Source organism: Oncorhynchus tshawytscha, linkage group LG02, assembly GCF_018296145.1.
Source record: "Oncorhynchus tshawytscha isolate Ot180627B linkage group LG02, Otsh_v2.0, whole genome shotgun sequence".
Classification (NCBI taxonomy): Eukaryota; Metazoa; Chordata; class Actinopteri; order Salmoniformes; family Salmonidae; genus Oncorhynchus; species Oncorhynchus tshawytscha.
The window spans coordinates 5,658,770-5,681,101 of NC_056430.1; positions in this window are offsets into that span (position 1 = coordinate 5,658,770).

Below are 22,332 nucleotides of genomic sequence, written 5' to 3' on the forward strand. Positions count from 1 at the left end.
TCGCTCTGTCTCTCTGTCTCTCTCTGTCTCTCTGTCTCTCTCTCTCACTCTCTCTCTCTGTCTCTGTCTCTCTGTCTCTCTCTCTCACTCTGTCTCTCTCTGTCTCTCTCTCTGTCTCTGTCTCTGTCTCTGTCTCTGTCTCTGTCTCTGTCTCTGTCTCTGTCTCTCTCTCTCTCTGTCTGTCTCTCTCTGTCTCTCTCTCTCTCTAAAACTTCCATTATTTTTCCCTCCTTCATGTTCAATTGAAATAACACCCAACACTTTACTCTGGCGTTGTCACTCTCTTCCCTCCAGATACGACGGCAGGCAGGTTCTATCATCCTATCTGTTCGTTCAGGGTGAACAAACAATCTCCATCTGTGTTGTCAGTTGAAGTCGATCTATTCCTCCTCCTCCTCCTCATCTTTTTCAACCATGCTGTAAACACATGCTGTCAGCTTTAATAAACTGTTACATCTTTAAAACAGCTTTTCTCAGTAGGTGAGCGGTGAGGTGTGAGGTGTGGGGAGCGGTGAAGTGAGGTGAGCGGTGAGGTGAGCGGTGAGGTGAGTTGAGCGGAGAGGTGAGGTGTGAGGTGTGGAGAGCAGTGAAGTGAGGTGTAAGGTGTGGGGAGCGGTGAGGTGAGGTGAGTTGAGCGGAGAGCTGAGGTGTGGGGAGGTGTGGGGAGGTGTGAGGTGTGAGGTAAGGTGTGAGGTGAGGTGTGAGGTGAGCGGTGAGGTGAGCGGTGAGGTGAGGTGAGCGGTGAGGTGAGGTGAGCGGTGAGGTGAGGTGAGGTGAGCAGTGCGGTGAGCGGTGCGGTGAGCGGTGCGGTGAGTGGTGAGGTGAGCGGTGCGGTGAGCGGTGAGGTGAGCGGTGTGGTGAGCGGTGTGAGGTGAGCGGTGAGGTGAGCGGTGCGGTGAGCGGTGCAGTGCGGTGAGCGGTGAGGTGAGCGGTTAACGGTGAGCGGTGAGCGGTGAGGTGAGGTGAGCGGTGAGGTGAGGTGAGCGGTGAGGTGAGGTGAGCGGTGAGGTGAGGTGAGGTGAGCGGTGAGGTGAGGTGAGGTGAGCGGTGAGGTGAGCAGTGCGGTGAGCGGTGAGGTGAGCGGTGCGGTGAGCGGTGAGGTGAGCGGTGAGGTGAGCGGTGAGGTGAGCGGTGAGGTGAGCGGTGTGGTGTGAGCGGTGTGAGGTGAGGTGAGCGGTGCGGTGAGCGGTGCAGTGCGGTGAGCGGTGAGGTGAGCGGTGAGCGGTGAGGTGAGCGGTGAGGTGAGGTGAACGGTGCGGTGAGCGGTGCGGTGAGCGGTGCGGTGAGCGGTGAGGTGAGCGGTGAGGTGAGCGGTGAGGTGAGCGGTGAGGTGAGCGGAGCGGTGAGGTGAGGTGTGAGGGGTGAGGTGAGTGTTCTAGAGAGAGATCCGAAGGTATCAGTAACTGCATCCCAAATGACACCATATTCTCTACATAGTGACCAGGGCTCTGAATGGGGAATATGGGCTAAGACCCATATCATGCACCTCTCCAACTCAATCATCAAGTTTGCTGATGACACAACAGTGGCAGGCCTGATTACCAGCAATGATGAGACAGCCTACTGGGAGGTGAGGGCCCTGGGAGAGTGGTGCCTGGAAAATTACTTCTCCCTCAACGTCAACAAAACAAAGGAGCTAATCGTGGACTACAGGAGACAGCAGAGAGAGCACGCCCACATCTACATCGATGGGCCTCAGTGGAGAGGGTCAAAAGCTTCAAGTTCGTTGGCGTACACATCACTGAGGACCAGAAATGGTACCTTCACACAGCGTGGTGAAGAAGGATCAACAGCAGGCTGAATAAATTTGCCTTGGCCCTTGAGAGAGGACACATCTGCACCTGACGGGATGAGAGAGGACACATCTGCACCTGACGGGATGAGAGAGGACACATCTGCACCTGACGGGATGAGAGAGGACACATCTGCACCTGACGGGATGAGAGAGGACACATATGCACCTGACGGGATGAGAGAGGACGCATCTGCACCTGACGGGATGAGAGAGGACGCATCTGCACCTGACGGGATGAGAGAGGACGCATCTACACCTGACGGGATGAGAGAGGACGCATCTGCACCTGACGGGATGAGAGAGGACGCATCTACACCTGACGGGATGAGAGAGGACGCATCTGCACCTGACGGGATGAGAGAGGACGCATCTGCACCTGACGGGATGAGAGAGGACGCATCTGCACCTGACGGGATGAGAGAGGACGCATCTACACCTGACGGGATGAGAGAGGACGCATCTACACCTGACGGGATGAGAGAGGACGCATCTACACCTGACGGGATGAGAGAGGACGATCTGCACCTGACGGGATGAGAGAGGACGCATCTACACCTGACGGGATGAGAGAGGACGCATCTGCACCTGACGGGATGAGAGAGGACGCATCTGCACCTGACGGGATGAGAGAGGACGCATCTGCACCTGACGGGATGAGAGAGGACGCATCTACACCTGACGGGATGAGAGAGGACGCATCTACACCTGACGGGATGAGAGAGGACGCATCTACACCTGACGGGATGAGAGAGGACAGAAGAGTTCTATATCGTATGTAGAGAAACACACCACATACACATGACCTTGTCAGCCATCACTACATCCTTTAAGTATGATGTCTGTTCAATTATTATATAGTGGATTAGAGAGTGTGTGTTTGGGAGGGTGTGTCAGTGTGTGTGTGTGCGCAGCCAGCTCACTCGAGATCCAAGGCTGTGTGTGTGTGTGTGTGTGTGTGTGTGTGTTTTTAAACTAAGTTGAGCTGAGTGCTGCTCATCATCATCTACTCTCGCTGACTCCGTTATATGTTACGTTCCCGCAGCTTATTAACTAATGGATGTTCATGGATGTAGGTCTGAGCTCCATTCTATACACCTGTCAGCAACAGGTGTGGCTGAAACAGCCTTAGTCCACTCATTTAAAGGGGTGTCCACATACTTTTGAATATGTAGTGTATGTATTTGTTTGTTATGAGACATTTAAGGAAAAATAACACGTTGATCAACCTTGGTTTAGTCTACTGTCCCATCAGGGATGTCTTCTCTCCTCTCTCTTTAAGAGAAAAAAATGTATAAATAATGAGTAAATACCTGTTTAAATCCTGCATGATCATGCAAAGCACCCAGGGCAGATTGACTTTCCAGGGAAGTTCAACATTCTTGTAAATCCAGCTTTGGGCTATCAATTACCAATACGTAAGACTCTCACGTAACAGAAAATTGTTTGCGATCAGCAAAAACGACTTGGGTGGCGATAGCTTCAACAACACACACATAGACATGCACACACACACACACACACGCCAACCAGGAATCAATTACCTGACATTTTCACAACTACAACTCCTACAGTGGCTGTCAGACAAAGAAAAGCCCCAATCTGACTTACATGGAGAAGAATAGGGCTTGTTACACACACACGCACGCACACACGCACACACACGCACGCACACACACGCACACACACACACACACACACACACACACACACACACACACACACACACACCCCCCCACACACACACACAAATTCACACATACAGGCACACACACACACAGGAGCCCCAGGAGAACTCTGACTGAAAGGGTGAAAGAGCATCAGGAAAAACAGCACGTTTCACTCCACAGCTATAACGCTGTAGCCAACACAACATGAGGTAGTCAATTTGGGTTGGAAGGGACACACAGGCTTTACCTACCCCCCCAGAATGTGTGTCCCCATGCCGCCTTTCGTTGGGTCATTGGGCACGTGCTGGTTCCACGCAGGGGTTGGATAGGAACTCCTTTCATGCTGTAAAGGTGAGACTCCGTGACTCAACACAGACAGGTCACCTGTGATTTAAGTCAGATTTCAACGTCCGTTCATGTCTGAGGACGTTGGGAGATGATGCGGAAACTAGCCACTAGAGGCAAGAGGGAGCGCTGTTACCTAGCGCTGTTACCTACTAGCACTGTTACGTAGCGCAGTTACCTTGCGCTGTTACCTAACCTGTTACCTTACCCTAATCCTAGCCACTAGAGGCAAGAGGGAGCACTGTTACCTAACGCTGTTACCTAACGCTGTTACCTAATGCTGTTACCTAACCATGTTACCTAACCCTAACCCCAGCCACTAGAGGCAAGATGGAGTGCTGTTACCTAAAGCTGTTACCTAACGCTGTTACCTAGCCATGTTACCTAACGCTGTAACCTAACGCTGTTACCTTGCCTCTAGTGGCTGGGGTTAGGGTAAGAGGGAGCACTGTTATCTAACCATGTTACCTTACCCTTACCCCAGCCACTAGAGGAAAGAGGGAGCGCTGTTACCTAACCCTAACCCTGTTACCTAACGCTGTTACCTAACCCTAACTCTGTTACCTTACCCTTACCCCAGCCACTAGAGGAAAGAGGGAGCGCTGTTACCTAACCCTAACCCTGTTACCTAACGCTGTTACCTAACCCTAACTCTGTTACCTAACCCTAACCCCAGCCACTAGAGGCAAGAGGGAGTGCTGTTACCTAACCCTAACCCTGTTACCTAACGCTGTTACCTAACACTAACTCTGACCCTGTTACCTAACCCTGTTACCTAACACTGTTAAATAACCCTAACTCTGAACCTGTTACCTAACCCTGTTACCTAACACTGTTAAATAACCCTAACCCTGACCCTGTTACCTAACCCTGTTACCTAACGCTGTGACCTAACCCTAACCCTGTTACCTAACCCTGTGACCTAACCCTGTTACCTAACCCTAACCCTGTTACCTAACCCTAACGCTGTTACCTAACCCTGTTACCTAACCCTAACCCTGTTACCTAACCCTAACGCTGTTACCTAACCCTAACCATGTTACCTAACTCTGTTACCTAAACCTGTTACCTAAACCTAACGTGTTACCTAACCCTGTTACCTAAACCTAATCATGTTACCTAACCCTGTTACCTAACCCTAACCCTGTTACCTTAACCTAACCATGTTACCTAACCCTGTTACCTAACCCTAACCCTGTTACCTAACCCTGTTACCTAACCCTAACCCTAACCCTGTTACCTAACCCTGTTACCAAACCCTAACCGTGTTACCTAACCCTGTTACCTAACCCTGTTACTAAAGCCTAACCGTGTTACCTAACCCTGTTACCTAACCCTAACCCTGTTACCTAACACTAACCATGTTACCTAACCCTAACCCTGTTACCTAAACCTAACCATGTTACCTAAACCTAACCCTAAAACCTAACCATGTACCTAAACCTAACCCTAACACCTAACCCTGTTACCTAACCCTAACCATGTTACCTAATTCTAACCCTGTTACCTAACCATGTTACCTAACCCTAACCCTGTTACCTAACCCTGTTACATAACCCTGTTACCTAACCCTAACCCTGTTACCTAACCATGTTACCTAACCCTGTTACCTAACCCTAACCCTGTTGCCTAACAATGTTACCTAACCCTACCCCGGTTACCTACCCCTGTTACCTAACCCTAACCCTGTTACCTAACCCTAACCCTAACCCTAACCCTGTTACCTACCACTGTTATCTAACCCTAACCCTAACCCTGTTACCTAACCCTAACCCTGTTACCTTAACCTAACCATGTTACCTAACCCTGTTACCTAACCCTAACCCTGTTACCTAACCCTGTTACCTAACCCTAACCCTAACCCTGTTACCTAACCCTGTTACCAAACCCTAACCGTGTTACCTAACCCTGTTACCTAACCCTGTTACCAAAGCCTAACCGTGTTACCTAACCCTGTTACCTAACCCTAACCCTGTTACCTAACCCTAACCATGTTACCTAACCCTAACCCTGTTACCTAAACCTAACCATGTTACCTAAACCTAACCCTAAAACCTAACCATGTTACCTAAACCTAACCCTAACACCTAACCCTGTTACCTAACCCTAACCATGTTACCTAATTCTAACCCTGTTACCTAACCATGTTACCTAACCCTAACCCTGTTACCTAACCCTGTTACATAACCCTGTTACCTAACCCTAACCCTGTTACCTAACCATGTTACCTAACCCTGTTACCTAACCCTAACCCTGTTGCCTAACAATGTTACCTAACCCTACCCCGGTTACCTACCCTGTTACCTAACCCTAACCCTGTTACCTAACCCTAACCCTAACCCTGTTACCTACCACTGTTATCTAACCCTAACCCTAACCCTGTTACCTAACCCAAACCCTGTTACCAAACCCTGTTACCTAACCCTGTTACCTAACCCTGTTACCTAACCCTAACCCTTTTACCTAACCCTGTTACCTAACCCTGTTACCTAACCCTAACCCTGTTACCCAACCCTGTTACCTAACCCTAACCCTGTTACCCAACCCTGTTACCTAACCCTAACCCTGTTACCTAACCCTGTTACCTAACCCTAACCCTGTTACCTAACCCTGTTACATAACCCTGTTACCTAACCCTAACCCTGTTACCTAACCATGTTACCTAACCCTGTTACCTAACCCTAACCCTGTTGCCTAACAATGTTACCTAACCCTACCCCGGTTACCTACCCCTGTTACCTAACCCTAACCCTGTTACCTAACCCTAACCCTAACCCTGTTACCTACCACTGTTATCTAACCCTAACCCTAACCCTGTTACCTAACCCAAACCCTGTTACCAAACCCTGTTACCTAACCCTGTTACCTAACCCTGTTACCTAACCCTAACCCTTTTACCTAACCCTGTTACCTAACCCTGTTACCTAACCCTAACCCTGTTACCCAACCCTGTTACCTAACCCTAACCCTGTTACCCAACCCTGTTACCTAACCCTAACCCTGTTACCTAACCCTGTTACCTAACCCTAACCCTGTTACCTAACCCTGTTACCTAACCCTAACCCTGTTACCTAACCCTGTTACCTAACCCTAACCCTGTTACCTAACCCTGTTACCTAACCCTGTTACCTAACCCTGTTACCTAACCCTAACCCTGTTACCTAACCCTGTTACCTAACCCTAACCCTGTTACCTAACCCTAACCCTGTTACCTAACCCTGTTACCTAACCATTTCCCTGTTACCTAACCCTAACCCTGTTACCTAAACCTAACCATGTTACCTAACCCTGTTACCTAACCCTAACCCTGTTACCTAACCCTGTTACCTAACCCTAACACTAACCCTGTTACCTAACCCTGTTACCAAACCCTAACCGTGTTACCTAACCCTGTTACCTAACCCTAACCCTGTTACCTAACCCTAACCATGTTACCTAACCCTAACCTTAACCCTGTTACCTAAACCTAACCATGTTACCTAAACCTAACCCTAAAACCTAACCATGTTACCTAAACCTAACCCTAACACCTAACCCTGTTACCTAACCCTAACCATGTTACCTAACCCTGTTACCTAACCCTAACCCTGTTACCTAATTCTAACCCTGTTACCTAACCATGTTACCTAACCCTAACCCTGTTACCTAACCCTGTTACCTAACCCTGTTACCTAACCCTGTTACATAACCCTGTTACCTAACCCTAACCCTGTTACCTAACCCTGTTACCTAACCCTAACCCTGTTACCTAACCATGTTACCTAACCCTACCCTGGTTACCTACCCCTGTTACCTAACCCTAACCCTGTTACCTAACCCTAACCCTTACCCTGTTACCTACCACTGTTATCTAACCCTAACCCTAACCCTGTTACCTAACCCAAACCCTGTTACCTAACCCTGTTACCTAACCCTGTTACCTAACCCTAACCCTGTTACCTAACCCTGTTACCTAACACGGTTACCTAACCCTAACCCTGTTACCTAACCCTAACCCTGTTACCCAACCCTGTTACCTAACCCTAACCCTGTTACCCAACCCTGTTACCTAACCCTAACCATGTTACCTAACCCTGTTACCTAACCCTAACCCTGTTACCTAACCCTGTTACCTAACCCTAACCCTGTTACCTAACCCTGTTACCTAACCCTGTTACCTAACCCTGTTACCTAACCCTAACCCTGTTACCTAACCCTGTTACCTAACCCTAACCCTGTTACCTAACCCTAACCCTGTTACTTAACCATTTCCTGTTACCTAACCCTAACCCTGTTACCTAAACCTAACCATGTTACCTAACCCTGTTACCTAACCCTAACCCTGTTACCTAACCCTGTTACCTAACCCTAACCCTAACCCTGTTACCTAACCCTGTTACCAAACCCTAACTGTGTTACCTAACCCTGTTACCAAACCCTGTTACCAAACCTTAACCGTGTTACCTAACCCTGTTACCAAAGCCTAACCGTGTTACCTAACCCTGTTACCTAACCCTAACCCTGTTACCTAACCCTAACCCTGTTACCTAACCCTAACCTTAACCCTGTTACCTAAACCTAACCATGTTACCTAAACCTAACCCTAAAACCTAACCATGTTACCTAAACCTAACCCTAACACCTAACCCTGTTACCTAACCCTAACCATGTTACCTAACCCTGTTACCTAACCCTAACCCTGTTACCTAATTCTAACCCTGTTACCTAACCATGTTACCTAACCCTAACCATGTTACCTAACCCTGTTACTTAACCATGTTACATAACCCTGTTACCTAACCCTAACCCTGTTACCTAACCCTGTTACCTAACCATGTTACCTAACCCTGTTACCTAACCCTAACCCTGTTACCTAACCATGTTACCTAACCCTACCCCGGTTACCTACCCCTGTTACCTAACCCTAACCCTGTTACCTAACCCTAACCCTAACCCTGTTACCTACCACTGTTATCTAACCCTAACCCTAACCCTGTTACCTAACCCAAACCCTGTTACCTAACCCTGTTACCTAACCCTGTTACCTAACCCTGTTACATAACCCTAACCCTGTTACCTAACCCTAACCCTGTTACCTAACCCTGTTACCTAACCATTTCCCTGTTACCTAACCCTAACCCTGTTACCTAAACCTAACCATGTTACCTAAGCCTAACCCCAGCCACTAGAGGCAAGATGGAGTGCTGTTACCTAAAGCTGTTACCTAACGCTGTTACCTAGCCATGTTACCTAACGCTGTAACCTAACGCTGTTACCTTGCCTCTAGTGGCTGGGGTTAGGGTAAGAGGGAGCACTGTTATCTAACCATGTTACCTTACCCTTACCCCAGCCACTAGAGGAAAGAGGGAGCGCTGTTACCTAACCCTAACCCTGTTACCTAACGCTGTTACCTAACCCTAACTCTGTTACCTTACCCTTACCCCAGCCACTAGAGGAAAGAGGGAGCGCTGTTACCTAACCCTAACCCTGTTACCTAACGCTGTTACCTAACCCTAACTCTGTTACCTAACCCTAACCCCAGCCACTAGAGGCAAGAGGGAGTGCTGTTACCTAACCCTAACCCTGTTACCTAACGCTGTTACCTAACACTAACTCTGACCCTGTTACCTAACCCTGTTACCTAACACTGTTAAATAACCCTAACTCTGAACCTGTTACCTAACCCTGTTACCTAACACTGTTAAATAACCCTAACCCTGACCCTGTTACCTAACCCTGTTACCTAACGCTGTGACCTAACCCTAACCCTGTTACCTAACCCTGTGACCTAACCCTGTTACCTAACCCTAACCCTGTTACCTAACCCTAACGCTGTTACCTAACCCTGTTACCTAACCCTAACCCTGTTACCTAACCCTAACGCTGTTACCTAACCCTAACCATGTTACCTAACTCTGTTACCTAAACCTGTTACCTAAACCTAACGTGTTACCTAACCCTGTTACCTAAACCTAATCATGTTACCTAACCCTGTTACCTAACCCTAACCCTGTTACCTTAACCTAACCATGTTACCTAACCCTGTTACCTAACCCTAACCCTGTTACCTAACCCTGTTACCTAACCCTAACCCTAACCCTGTTACCTAACCCTGTTACCAAACCCTAACCGTGTTACCTAACCCTGTTACCTAACCCTGTTACCAAAGCCTAACCGTGTTACCTAACCCTGTTACCTAACCCTAACCCTGTTACCTAACACTAACCATGTTACCTAACCCTAACCCTGTTACCTAAACCTAACCATGTTACCTAAACCTAACCCTAAAACCTAACCATGTTACCTAAACCTAACCCTAACACCTAACCCTGTTACCTAACCCTAACCATGTTACCTAATTCTAACCCTGTTACCTAACCATGTTACCTAACCCTAACCCTGTTACCTAACCCTGTTACATAACCCTGTTACCTAACCCTAACCCTGTTACCTAACCATGTTACCTAACCCTGTTACCTAACCCTAACCCTGTTGCCTAACAATGTTACCTAACCCTACCCCGGTTACCTACCCCTGTTACCTAACCCTAACCCTGTTACCTAACCCTAACCCTAACCCTGTTACCTACCACTGTTATCTAACCCTAACCCTAACCCTGTTACCTAACCCTAACCCTGTTACCTTAACCTAACCATGTTACCTAACCCTGTTACCTAACCCTAACCCTGTTACCTAACCCTGTTACCTAACCCTAACCCTAACCCTGTTACCTAACCCTGTTACCAAACCCTAACCGTGTTACCTAACCCTGTTACCTAACCCTGTTACCAAAGCCTAACCGTGTTACCTAACCCTGTTACCTAACCCTAACCCTGTTACCTAACCCTAACCATGTTACCTAACCCTAACCCTGTTACCTAAACCTAACCATGTTACCTAAACCTAACCCTAAAACCTAACCATGTTACCTAAACCTAACCCTAACACCTAACCCTGTTACCTAACCCTAACCATGTTACCTAATTCTAACCCTGTTACCTAACCATGTTACCTAACCCTAACCCTGTTACCTAACCCTGTTACATAACCCTGTTACCTAACCCTAACCCTGTTACCTAACCATGTTACCTAACCCTGTTACCTAACCCTAACCCTGTTGCCTAACAATGTTACCTAACCCTACCCCGGTTACCTACCCCTGTTACCTAACCCTAACCCTGTTACCTAACCCTAACCCTAACCCTGTTACCTACCACTGTTATCTAACCCTAACCCTAACCCTGTTACCTAACCCAAACCCTGTTACCAAACCCTGTTACCTAACCCTGTTACCTAACCCTGTTACCTAACCCTAACCCTTTTACCTAACCCTGTTACCTAACCCTGTTACCTAACCCTAACCCTGTTACCCAACCCTGTTACCTAACCCTAACCCTGTTACCCAACCCTGTTACCTAACCCTAACCCTGTTACCTAACCCTGTTACCTAACCCTAACCCTGTTACCTAACCCTGTTACCTAACCCTAACCCTGTTACCTAACCCTGTTACCTAACCCTAACCCTGTTACCTAACCCTGTTACCTAACCCTGTTACCTAACCCTGTTACCTAACCCTAACCCTGTTACCTAACCCTGTTACCTAACCCTAACCCTGTTACCTAACCCTAACCCTGTTACCTAACCCTGTTACCTAACCATTTCCCTGTTACCTAACCCTAACCCTGTTACCTAAACCTAACCATGTTACCTAACCCTGTTACCTAACCCTAACCCTGTTACCTAACCCTGTTACCTAACCCTAACCCTAACCCTGTTACCTAACCCTGTTACCAAACCCTAACCGTGTTACCTAACCCTGTTACCTAACCCTAACCCTGTTACCTAACCCTAACCATGTTACCTAACCCTAACCTTAACCCTGTTACCTAAACCTAACCATGTTACCTAAACCTAACCCTAAAACCTAACCATGTTACCTAAACCTAACCCTAACACCTAACCCTGTTACCTAACCCTAACCATGTTACCTAACCCTGTTACCTAACCCTAACCCTGTTACCTAATTCTAACCCTGTTACCTAACCATGTTACCTAACCCTAACCCTGTTACCTAACCCTGTTACCTAACCCTGTTACCTAACCCTGTTACATAACCCTGTTACCTAACCCTAACCCTGTTACCTAACCCTGTTACCTAACCCTAACCCTGTTACCTAACCATGTTACCTAACCCTACCCTGGTTACCTACCCCTGTTACCTAACCCTAACCCTGTTACCTAACCCTAACCCTTACCCTGTTACCTACCACTGTTATCTAACCCTAACCCTAACCCTGTTACCTAACCCAAACCCTGTTACCTAACCCTGTTACCTAACACGGTTACCTAACCCTAACCCTGTTACCTAACCCTAACCCTGTTACCCAACCCTGTTACCTAACCCTAACCCTGTTACCCAACCCTGTTACCTAACCCTAACCATGTTACCTAACCCTGTTACCTAACCCTAACCCTGTTACCTAACCCTGTTACCTAACCCTAACCCTGTTACCTAACCCTGTTACCTAACCCTGTTACCTAACCCTGTTACCTAACCCTAACCCTGTTACCTAACCCTGTTACCTAACCCTAACCCTGTTACCTAACCCTAACCCTGTTACTTAACCATTTCCCTGTTACCTAACCCTAACCCTGTTACCTAAACCTAACCATGTTACCTAACCCTGTTACCTAACCCTAACCCTGTTACCTAACCCTATTACCTAACCCTAACCCTAACCCTGTTACCTAACCCTGTTACCAAACCCTAACTGTGTTACCTAACCCTGTTACCAAACCCTGTTACCAAACCTTAACCGTGTTACCTAACCCTGTTACCAAAGCCTAACCGTGTTACCTAACCCTGTTACCTAACCCTAACCCTGTTACCTAACCCTAACCCTGTTACCTAACCCTAACCTTAACCCTGTTACCTAAACCTAACCATGTTACCTAAACCTAACCCTAAAACCTAACCATGTTACCTAAACCTAACCCTAACACCTAACCCTGTTACCTAACCCTAACCATGTTACCTAACCCTGTTACCTAACCCTAACCCTGTTACCTAATTCTAACCCTGTTACCTAACCATGTTACCTAACCCTAACCATGTTACCTAACCCTGTTACTTAACCATGTTACATAACCCTGTTACCTAACCCTAACCCTGTTACCTAACCCTGTTACCTAACCATGTTACCTAACCCTGTTACCTAACCCTAACCCTGTTACCTAACCATGTTACCTAACCCTACCCCCGGTTACCTACCCCTGTTACCTAACCCTAACCCTGTTACCTAACCCTAACCCTAACCCTGTTACCTACCACTGTTATCTAACCGTAACCCTAACCCTGTTACCTAACCCAAACCCTGTTACCTAACCCTGTTACCTAACCCTGTTACCTAACCCTGTTACATAACCCTAACCCTGTTACCTAACCCTAACCCTGTTACCTAACCCTGTTACCTAACCATTTCCCTGTTACCTAACCCTAACCCTGTTACCTAAACCTAACCATGTTACCTAAGCCTGTTACCTAACCCTAACCCTGTTACCTAACCCTAACCCTAACCCTGTTACCTAACCCTGTTACCAAACCCTAACCGTGTTACCTAACCCTGTTACCAAACCCTGTTACCAAACCTTAACCGTGTTACCTAACCCTGTTACCAAAGCCTAACCGTGTTACCTAACCCTGTTACCTAACCCTAACCCTGTTACCTAACCCTAACCCTGTTACCTAACCCTAACCTTAACCCTGTTACCTAAACCTAACCATGTTACCTAAACCTAACCCTAAAACCTAACCATGTTACCTAAACCTAACCCTAACACCTAACCCTGTTACCTAACCCTAACCATGTTACCTAACCCTGTTACCTAACCCTAACCCTGTTACCTAATTCTAACCCTGTTACCTAACCATGTTACCTAACCCTAACCCTGTTACCTAACCCTGTTACTTAACCCTGTTACATAACCCTGTTACCTAACCCTAACCCTGTTACCTAACCCTGTTACCTAACCATGTAACCTAACCCTGTTACCTAACCCTAACCCTGTTACCTAACCATGTTACCTAACCCTACCCCGGTTACCTACCCCTGTTACCTAACCCTAACCCTGTTACCTAACCCTAACCCTAACCCTGTTACCTACCACTGTTATCTAACCCTAACCCTAACCCTGTTACCTAACCCAAACCCTGTTACCTAACCCTGTTACCTAACCCTGTTACCTAACCGTGTTACCTAACCCTGTTACCAAACCCTGTTACCAAACCTTAACCGTGTTACCTAACCCTGTTACCAAAGCCTAACCGTGTTACCTAACCCTGTTACCTAACCCTAACCCTGTTACCTAACCCTAACCCTGTTACCTAACCCTAACCTTAACCCTGTTACCTAAACCTAACCATGTTACCTAAACCTAACCCTAAACCTAACCATGTTACCTAAACCTAACCCTAACACCTAACGCTGTTACCTAACCCTAACCATGTTACCTAACCCTGTTACCTAACCCTAACCCTGTTACCTAATTCTAACCCTGTTACCTAACCATGTTACCTAACCCTAACCCTGTTACCTAACCCTGTTACCTAACCCTGTTACATAACCCTGTTACCTAACCCTAACCCTGTTACCTAACCCTGTTACCTAACCATGTTACCTAACCCTGTTACCTAACCCTAACCCTGTTACCTAACCATGTTACCTAACCCTACCCCAGTTACCTACCCCTGTTACCTAACCCTAACCCTGTTACCTAACCCTAACCCTGTTACCTACCACTGTTATCTAACCCTAACCCTAACCCTGTTACCTAACCCAAACCCTGTTACCTAACCCTGTTACCTAACCCTGTTACCTAAACCTGTTACCTAACCCTAACCCTGTTACCTAACCCTGTTACCTAACCCTGTTACCTAACCCTAACCCTGTTACCCAACCCTGTTACCTAACCCTAACCCTGTTACCCAACCCTGTTACCTAACCCTAACCCTGTTACCTAACCCTGTTACCTAACCCTAACCCTGTTACCTAACCCTGTTACCTAACCCTGTTACCTAACCCTAACCCTGTTACCTAACCCTGTTACCTAACCCTAACCCTGTTACCTAACCCTGTTAACTAACCCTGTTACCTAACCCTGTTACCTAACCCTGTTACCTAACCCTAACCCTGTTACCTAACCCTAACCCTGTTACCTAACCCTGTTACCTAACCATTTCCCTGTTACCTAACCCTAACCCTGTTACCTGACCCTGTTACCTAACCCTAACCCTGTTACCTAACCGTAACCCTGTTACCTAACCCTAACCCTGTTACCTAACCCTGTTACCTAACCCTAACCCTAACCCTGTTACCTAACCCTAACCCTGTTACCTAACCATGTTACCTAACCCTACCCCGGTTACCTACCCTTGTTACCTAACCCTAACCCTGTTACCTAACCCTAACCCTAACCCTAACCCTGTTACCTACCACTGTTATCTAACCCTAACCCTAACCCTGTTACCTAACCCAAACCCTGTTACCTAACCCTGTTACCTAACCCTAACCCTGTTACCTAACCCTAACCCTGTTACCCAACCCTGTTACCTAACCCTAACCCTGTTACCCAACCCTGTTACCTAACCCTAACCCTGTTACCCAACCCTGTTACCTAACCCTAACCCTGTTACCTAACCCTGTTACCTAACCCTAACCCTGTTACCTAACCCTGTTACCTAACCCTAACCCTGTTACCTAACCCTGTTACCTAACCCTAACCCTGTTACCTAACCCTGTTACCTAACCCTAACCCTATTACCTAACCCTGTTACCTAACCCTGTTACCTAACCCTGTTACCTAACCCTAACCATGTTACCTAACCCTGTTACCTAACCCTGTTACCTAACCCTGTTACCTAACCCTAACCCTGTTACCTAACCCTGTTACCTAACCATTTCCCTGTTACCTAACCCTAACCCTGTTACCTAAACCTAACCATGTTACCAAACCTGTTACCTAACCCTAACCCTGTTACCTAACCCTAACCCTAACCCTGTTACCTAACCCTGTTACCAAACCCTAACCGTGTTACCTAACCCTGTTACCAAACCCTGTTACTAAACCTTAACCGTGTTACCTAACCCTGTTACCAAAGCCTAACCGTGTTACCTAACCCTGTTACCTAACCCTAACCCTGTTACCTAACCCTAACCATGTTACCTAACCCTAACCTTAACCCTGTTACCTAAACCTAACCATGTTACCTAAACCTAACCCTAAAACCTAACCATGTTACCTAAACCTAACCCTAACACCTAACCCTGTTACCTAACCCTAACCCTGTTACCTAATTCTAACCCTGTTACCTAACCATGTTACCTAACCCTAACCCTGTTACCGAACCCTGTTACCTAACCCTGTTACATAACCCTGTTACCTAACCCTAACGCTGTTACCTAACCCTGTTATTTAACCATGTTACCTAACCCTGTTACCTAACCCTAACCCTGTAACCTAACCATGTTACCTAACCCTACCCCGGTCACCTACCCTGTTACCTAACCCTAACCCGTACCTAACCATAACCCTAACCCTGTTATCTACCACTGTTATCTAACCCTAACCCTGTTACCTAACCCAAACCCTGTTACCTAACCCTGTTACCTTTCCCTGTTACCTAACCCTGTTACCTAACCCTAACCCTGTTACCTAACCCTGTTACCTAACCCTGTTACCTAACCCTAACCCTGTTACCCAACCCTGTTACCTAACCCTAACCCTGTTACCCAACCCTGTTACCTAACCCTAACCCTGTTACCTAACCCTGTTACCTAACCCTAACCCTGTTACCTAACCCTGTTACCTAACCCTAACCCTGTTACCTAACCCTGTTACCTAACCCTGTTAACTAACCCTGTTACCTAACCCTGTTACCTAACCCTAACCCTGTTACCTAACCCTAACCCTGTTACCTAACCCTGTTACCTAACCATTTCCCTGTTACCTAACCCTAACCCTGTTACCTGACCCTGTTACCTAACCCTAACCCTGTTACCTAACCCTGTTACCTAACCCTAACCCTGTTACCTAACCCTGTTACCTAACCCTAACCCTGTTACCTAACCCTAACCCTGTTACCTAACCCTATCCCTGTTACCTAACCCTAACCCTGTTACCTAACCCTAACCCTGTTACCTAACCGTAACCCTGTTACCTAACCCTAACCCTGTTACCTAACCCTGTTACCTAACCCTAACCCTGTTACCTAACCCTGTTACCTAACCCTAACCCTGATACCTAACCCTGTTACCTAACCGTAACCCTGTTACCTAACCCTAACCCTGTTACCTAACCCTGTTACCTAACCCTAACCCTGTTACCTAACCCTGTTACCTAACCCTAACCCTAACCCTGTTACCTAACCCTAACCCTGTTACCTAACCATGTTACCTAACCCTACCCCCGGTTACCTACCCTTGTTAACTAACCCTAACCCTGTTACCTAACCCTAACCCTAACCCTGTTACCTACCACTGTTATCTAACCCTAACCCTAACCCTGTTACCTAACCCAAACCCTGTTACCTAACCCTGTTACCTAACCCTGTTACCTAACCCTAACCCTGTTACCTAACCCTAACCCTGTTACCCAACCCTGTTACCTAACCCTAACCCTGTTACCCAACCCTGTTACCTAACCCTAACCCTGTTACCTAACCCTGTTACCTAACCCTAACCCTGTTACCTAACCCTGTTACCTAACCCTAACCCTGTTACCTAACCCTGTTAACTAACCCTGTTACCTAACCCTGTTACCTAACCCTGTTACCTAACCCTAACCTGTTACCTAACCCTAACCCTGTTACCTAACCCTGTTACCTAACCATTTCCTGTTACCTAACCCTAACCCTGTTACCTGACCCTGTTACCTAACCCTAACCCTGTTACCTAACCGAACCCTGTTGCCCTAACCCTTAACCCTGTTACCTAACCCTGTTACCTAACTCTAACCCTGTTACCTAACCCTGTTACCTAACCCTAACCCTAACCCTAACCCTGTTACCTAACCCTAACCATGTTACCTAACCCTAACCTTAACCCTGTTACCTAAACCTAACCATGTTACCTAAACCTAACCCTAAAACCTAACCATGTTACCTAAACCTAACCCTAACACCTAACCCTGTTACCTAACCCTAACCATGTTACCTAACCCTGTTACCTAACTCTAACCCTGTTACCTAATTCTAACCCTGTTACCTAACCATGTTACCTAACCCTAACCCTGTTACCTAACCCTGTTACCTAACCCTGTTACATAACCCTGTTGCCTAACCCTAACCCTGTTACCTAACCCTGTTACCTAACCATGTTACCTAACCCTGTTACCTAACCCTACCCCGGTTACCTACCCCTGTTACCTAACCCTAACCCCGTACCTAACCCTAACCCTAACCCTGTTACCTACCACTGTTATCTAACCCTAACCCTGTTACCTAACCCAAACCCTGTTACCTAACCCTGTTACCTTTCCTTGTTACCTAACCCTGTTACCTAACCCTAACCCTGTTACCTAACCCTGTTACCTAACCCTGTTACCTAACCCTAACCCTGTTACCCAACCCTGTTACCTAACCCTAACCCTGTTACCCAACCCTGTTACCTAACCCTAACCCTGTTACCTAACCCTAACCCTGTTACCTAACCCTGTTACCTAACCCTAACCCTGTTACCTAACCCTGTTAACTAACCCTGTTACCTAACCTTGTTACCTAACCCTAACCCTGTTACCTAACCCTAACCCTGTTACCTAACCCTGTTACCTAACCATTTCCCTGTTACCTAACCCTAACCCTGTTACTGTTGACCCTGTTACCTAACCCTAACCCTGTTACCTAAGCCTGTTACCTAACCCTAACCCTGTTGCCTAACCCTGTTACCTAACCCTAACCCTGTTACCTAACCCTGTTACCTAACCCTAACCCTGTTACCTAACCCTGTTACCTAACTCTAACCCTGTTACCTAATTCTAACCCTGTTACCTAACCATGTTACCTAACCCTAACCCTGTTACCTAACCCTGTTACCTAACCCTGTTACATAACCCTGTTACCTAACCCTAACCCTGTTACCTAACCCTGTTACCTAACCATGTTACCTAACCCTGTTACCTAACCCTACCCCCGGTTACCTACCCTGTTACCTAACCCTAACCCCGTACCTAACCCTAACCCTAACCCTGTTACCTACCACTGTTATCTAACCCTAACCCTGTTACCTAACCCAAACCCTGTTACCTAACCCTGTTACCTTTCCTTGTTACCTAACCCTGTTACCTAACCCTGTTGCCCTAACCCTGTTACCTAACCCTGTTACCTAACCCTAACCCTGTTACCCAACCCTGTTACCTAACCCTAACCCTGTTACCCAACCCTGTTACCTAACCCTAACCCTGTTACCTAACCCTAACCCTGTTACCTAACCCTGTTACTTTGCCCTAACCCTGTTACCTAACCCTGTTAACTAACCCCTGTTACCTAACCCTGTTATTTAAATTTAACCCTGTTATTTAACCCTAACCCTGTTACCTAACCCTGTTACCTAACCATTTCCCTGTTACCTAACCCTAACCCTGTTACCTGACCCTGTTACCTAACCCTAACCCTGTTACCTAAGCCTGTTACCTAACCCTAACCCTGTTACCTAACCCTGTTACCTAACCCTAACCCTGTTACCTAACCCTGTTACCTAACCCTAACCCTGTTACCTAACCCTAACCCTGTTACCTAACCCTATCCCTGTTACCTAACCCTAACCCTGTTACCTAACCCTAACCCTGTTACCTAAGCCTGTTACCTACCACTGTTATCTAACCCTAACCCTAACCCTGTTACCTAACCCAAACCCTGTTACCTAACCCTGTTACCTTTCCCTGTTACCTAACCCTGTTACCTAACCCTGTTACCTAACCCTAACCCTGTTACCTAACCCTAACCCTGTTACCCAACCCTGTTACCTAACCCTAACCCTGTTACCCAACCCTGTTACCTAACCCTAACCCTGTTACCTAACCCTGTTACCTAACCCTAACCCTGTTACCTAACCCTGTTACCTAACCCTAACCCTGTTACCTAACCCTGTTACCTAACCCTAACCCTGTTACCTAACCCTGTTACCTAACCCTAACCCTGTTACCTAACCCTAACCCTGTTACCTAAACCTAACCCTGTTACCTAAACCTATCCCTGTTACCTAACCATGTTACCTAACCCTAACCCTGTTACCTAACCCTGTTACCTAACCCTGTTACATAACCCTGTTACATAACCCTGTTACCTAACCCTAACCCTGTTGCCTAACCCTGTTACCTAACCCTGTTACCTAACCATGTTACCTAACCCTGTTACCTAACCCTAACCCTGTTACCTAACCCTGTTACCTAACCCTACCCCGGTTACCTACCCTGTTACCTAACCCTAACCCTGTTACCTAACCCTAACCCTAACCCTGTTACCTACCACTGTTATCTAACCCTAACCCTAACCCTGTTACCTAACCCAAACCCTGTTACCTAACCCTGTTACCTAACCCTGTTACCTAACCCTGTTGCCCTAACCCTGTTACCTAACCCTGTTACCCAACCCTGTTACCTAACCCTAACCCTGTTACCCAACCCTGTTGCCTAACCCTAACCCTGTTGCCCAACCCTGTTACCTAACCCCTAACCCTGTTACCTAACCCTGTTACCTAACCCTAACCCTGTTACCTAACCCTGTTGCCTAACCCTAACCCTGTTACCTAACCCTGTTACCTAACCCTAACCCTGTTACCTAACCCTGTTAACTAACCCTGTTACCTAACCCTGTTACCTAACCATTTCCCTGTTACCTAACCCTAACCCTGTTACCTGACCCTGTTACCTAACCCTAACCCTGTTACCTAACCGTAACCCTGTTACCTAACCCTAACCCTGTTACCTAACCCTGTTACCTAACCCTAACCCTGTTACCTTACCCTGTTACCTAACCCTAACCCTAACCCTGTTACCTAACCCTAACCCTGTTACCTAACCATGTTACCTAACCCTACCCCGGTTACCTACCCTTGTTACCTAACCCTAACCCTGTTACCTAACCCTAACCCTAACCCTGTTACCTACCACTGTTATCTAACCCTAACCCTGACCCTGTTACCTAACCCAAACCCTGTTACCTAACCCTGTTACCTAACCCTGTTACCTAACCCTAACCCTGTTACCCAACTCTGTTACCTAACCCTAACCCTGTTACCCAACCCTGTTACCTAACCCTAACCCTGTTACCTAAACCCTGTTACCTAACACTGACCCTGTTACCTAACCCTGTTACCTAACCCTAACCCTGTTACCTAACCCTGTTACCTAACCCTAACCCTGTTACCTAACCCTGTTACCTAACCCTAACCCTGTTACCTAACCCTGTTACTCTAACCCTGTTACCTAACCCTAACCCTGTTACCTAACCCTGTTACCTAACCCTAACCCTGTTACCTAACCCTAACCCTGTTACCTAACCATTTCCCTATTACCTAACCCTAACCCTGTTACCTAAACCTAACCATGTTACCTAACCCTGTTACCTAACCCTAACCCTGTTACCTAACCCTAACCCTAACCCTGTTACCTAACCCTGTTACCAAACCCTAACCGTGTTACCTAACCCTGTTACCAAACCCTGTTACCAAACCTTTAATTGTACCTAACCCTGTTACCAAAGCCTAACCGTGTTACCTAACCCTGTTACCTAACCCTAACCTTGTTACCTAACCCTAACCATGTTACCTAACCCTAACCTTAACCCTGTTACCTAAACCTAACCATGTTACCTAAACCTAACCCTAAAACCTAACCATGTTACCTAAACCTAACCCTGTTACCTAACCCTGTTACCTAACCCTAACCATGTTACCTAACCCTGTTACCTAACCCTAACCCTGTTACCTAATTCTAACCCTGTTACCTAACCATGTTACCTAACCCTAACCCTGTTACCTAACCCTGTTACCTAACCCTGTTACATAACCCTGTTACCTAACCCTGTTACCTAACCATGTTACCTAACCCTGTTACCTAACCCTAACCCTGTTACCTAACCATGTTACCTAACCCTACCCCGGTTACCTACCCCTGTTACCTAACCCTAACCCCGTACCTAACCCTAACCCTAACCCTGTTACCTACCACTGTTATCTAACCCTAACCCTAACCCTGTTACCTAACCCAAACCCTGTTACCTAACCCTGTTACCTTTCCCTGTTACCTAACCCTGTTACCTAACCCTAACCCTGTTACCTAACCCTGTTACCTAACCCTAACCCTGTTACCTAACCCTAACCCTGTTACCCAACCCTGTTACCTAACCCTAACCCTGTTACCTAACCCTGTTACCTAACCCCTAACCCTGTTACCTAACCCTGTTACCTAACCCTAACCCTGTTACCTAACCCTGTTACCTAACCCTGTTAACTAACCCTGTTACCTAACCCTGTTACCTAACCCTAACCCTG